Here is a 3,287-nt window from a genome sequence, read left to right on the forward strand (position 1 = left end):
AACACAAAAGGCACTGATAGTGGAGGTAAACTCAGAGAAGGCCATGGAGCTATGGAATGATGTTGATTTATACCAGTTGAGAATCTAATCAAAACACCTCAGTATCATAAAGTAAAAGCTAGAATTTGGTTTAGAATAAAAGTGGGGAAAATTTTATGACGTCAAAAAGACAAATGGCTGTATGAATCAAACAAAAGGAAGAGTAAGAAACTGTCAAAATTGACAAGCTCCTGTGAAAACCACTTTGCTGTATTAACTCAGTTACTGATTTAAAAACAGACCAACTCCATGACCACAGAGAAGGGCAGTCCTTTCCAGTATATCATTAATGTTGTAATAGAGAAGTTGAATGATTACAAGATAAATATATATATATATTTTAGGGGGAGAGAGAAAAGGAAAGTTGGTACATTTTCTATTAACAAAAACTTATTAACCTAATACTATCATAATAGATCCCCATCAAACTGAATTAAAAACACCTTCATCCCAGAGCAGCAGATTTAAGCAGGGACTAAGTGGTACCAGCTGGTCTTTAGGCCTAAGTGCTTATGAGTCTCCACTCCATAATGGGTCAGAGAACGTAAAGAGCCCTCTGGAGAAGTGCTGGTTTGTTCTCCTTGTGTGCTACTTGTTGTGAGTAATGAGCTTTCTTCATCTTGTTCTGCAAGATGTATTTGCTAATTTAATAAGAGAGAGGGAGAGTGAGATGCTAATAAATAATGCTGCATAGATAGCAAATGATAACACAAACAATAGAAAGCATAGAAGAGAAGCGTGTGTTCCCTGGAGGAGAATTTATTGAACACTGGGATGTAACAATAAGAAGCTATGTTTTCAAATCTCTAAAGGCAGATTTGTGCTGCTCCAGCAATGCTCAGTAACTTAATTTCAGCTTAAATTTCCAGTAGAATGTGCTTCTGTGTAACTGACTCCCTTGGCCCTGCAAGGCTGCCACAAGGTATGAGGTGAGGGAAGAGCTGTGTCCCTGCTACCTTGTTTCTTCATAACTCAGGAAGTCTCCGCTTGAGTCATAGAAAGCAGCTCAGATGCAGCCCCAGAGAATGGGGTAAGGCTTGTTCTCTTTGTTGTCTTTGTTTTCATAACATGGGAGTAGAGAGAAGAGAAACTCCAAATAACCCATCCATGCATAAAAACAGGTCACACACCAGAGTGAGTTGGCTTCTGGTACTGATTTTGTTTTGACTAAGTATCTTTTCCTGAGGTAGTGTCTCTAACGTGGTATTTGAGGCATACATGAGTCAGCCTGTCTGTCCAGATAAACACTGTACAAGACAAAATCTGGAAGGTATAGGATTTGCCACGTTTTCTGTTTTCAATCCTTATGAATTTCTGTATGCCCAAGTTACTACATGGTCTAACTACCTCATGGTCATGTTTCTGTGCACAGCATGAGCATGATACTAATTCAGTAACATCTTAGGGGCAAATATTGCACCTGAATTGCCTATTGGAATTAGGATGCTTGCTGCCTGCAGCTTCTTCCCAACACTGGTTATCTCTCCTGCCTTTCAGCCAATTGAGTGCAGCTCCTGCTTCCCACCTAAATTACTGCTAGAAGTGGACAAAAAGAAAGGAAATGGTATGTGAAAGATCCCCCTTCCCTGTTTTTATAGTTCATGCTTGGATGGAGCAAAAATTAGCTGAAAATAATTCAAAACCTCATCTTTCAGGAGACTGACTTACCTAGAAACATCCAGAATATTTGGCTTTAAGGAACTACCTGCTTCTATTGAAAATGCTTCCCTCTTGGAGAGAAGGGATAAAAGAGAGAACAACATTAACTTATTGAGTAGATATGGGTTGCAATTTTTCTGTTATGGCTTATACAATATGCAGAAACACTTCTGTAAGTAAAAACAGGACTTTGTCTCCCTGCTCTTGGCTGAGCATCCTTGCTAGTGGGTTATACATTAGTGAGAGACGGAACCAGGGAAGGGCAGGAGAGGGATGTTCAGGATGCTGGTTTAGGATTTGAAATACTCGGTTTAAGTCTCTTTTGCAAGCTGAAGTGATTTGCCTACCGTACAGAAGCTTGTGATTATGCAGTGGCTTGTGCCTAGCTTTCCAAAGTCTAGGCTAGCAGTGTAATGACTTCTAGACTCAACAATTGAGTGTACCCACTAATCTAATCTAATCGGTTTCTGGCCTATTTTACAAATATAGGGTTCTCTAAGCAGTAGATGGTCTGCATGTGTATTACAGATTTATACTGTGGTATGTTTCTTTAAGCAATAATGCTCTTAGCCAAATAATTACTGATTTCTTTTTCTTTCTTTTTTTTTTTTTTTCTTTTTCTGGGCTAAATCAGAACGATAATATTAAAATCAAAACCTACCAAACTTATGATCAGAAAAGACTAAATGTGATCAGCTTCCGATATATTTATGAGCAGATGCCTTTGTTAAGGACAAATCCTATCAAGAGGAGACAGTGTGTACTTCAAGCCCCAGCTTCCACGTGGGTATCCCTTTCAGGAGTGCAACGTACTTTTCAGAGACTTAGGAATGGGTGGCACTTCTTTTTGTATGTATAATTAACCGTAATCATCCTATCTCCAAAGTTACATGTTACAGAACACACGAGTTCTGTTTCTATAGAGAGAATAACTAGATAATCCGAGGCGAAAAAAAGAAGTACCGTCTTTGATGCACGTTTACTTCTGAAATCTGCATGCTGGCAGTAACTCAAAAACTATAATAAAGGAAAAAATCTTTCTTTTCATTTCCATTTGCAAGGGTCAGTGAGATGTTCTGTGTTTTGAATGGAGCTGAAATGAACAATGTACATTATTTTTGTAACAATAATATATATGCAGTGCGCCTTGCCTTTTTCTCTGCATATTGGAGCTGCTTACCTGAACTTGCAGAGCTGGCAAAAACTGTTATATTTTCAGAACTGTAGCTAAAGAGCAAGGAAAGAAGTAAGGGCTGTGGGGAAAAAAGAAGGAAGCTTTTTTTTTTTTTTTTCCTGTGTAAACTTCTGGTGATGCAGCAAAGAATTTTAAAGCAGTTTCAATATGAGAAATGTCTGTAAAAAGCTGCATTTTGAGTATCTGTGCTATCACAATAATTTCTGCATTGACTCCATGTACTACTCAAACAAAATCAATGTGTGCATACAATATAAAAAAAATGATTAACCTTGTAAATATATCTTGGCATCTGAGGTTCAGACTGGTGGATTACTTTCTTTATTACCACCAACAGCAGTTGCTTCAAATATACTGGATCCAAAACTATCAGCAGCTGTAAGTGACAAAATGA

The 3,287-nt window shown here is 38.1% G+C and overlaps 1 long non-coding RNA gene across 2 annotated transcripts; it reads left to right on the forward strand.

Annotated features, from left to right (window-relative positions):
- The first annotated feature begins 582 nt into the window (after window positions 1–582).
- Window positions 583–3,003, forward strand: LOC122179267. Of its 2 annotated transcripts, XR_006178620.1 has the most exons (4): window positions 583–636; window positions 951–1,069; window positions 1,537–1,603; window positions 1,695–3,003. It is a non-coding gene; the product is annotated as an uncharacterized LOC122179267 (long non-coding RNA). The 2 variants fall into 2 exon arrangements; XR_006178619.1 differs by lacking the exon at window positions 583–636 and having other exon boundaries at window positions 917–1,069.
- Window positions 3,004–3,287: the final 284 nt, after the last annotated feature.

This window comes from Lagopus leucura, unplaced genomic scaffold (assembly GCF_019238085.1).
Source record: "Lagopus leucura isolate 7727_CA_CO unplaced genomic scaffold, USGS_WTPT01 Super-Scaffold_100002, whole genome shotgun sequence".
NCBI lineage: Eukaryota > Metazoa > Chordata > Aves > Galliformes > Phasianidae > Lagopus > Lagopus leucura.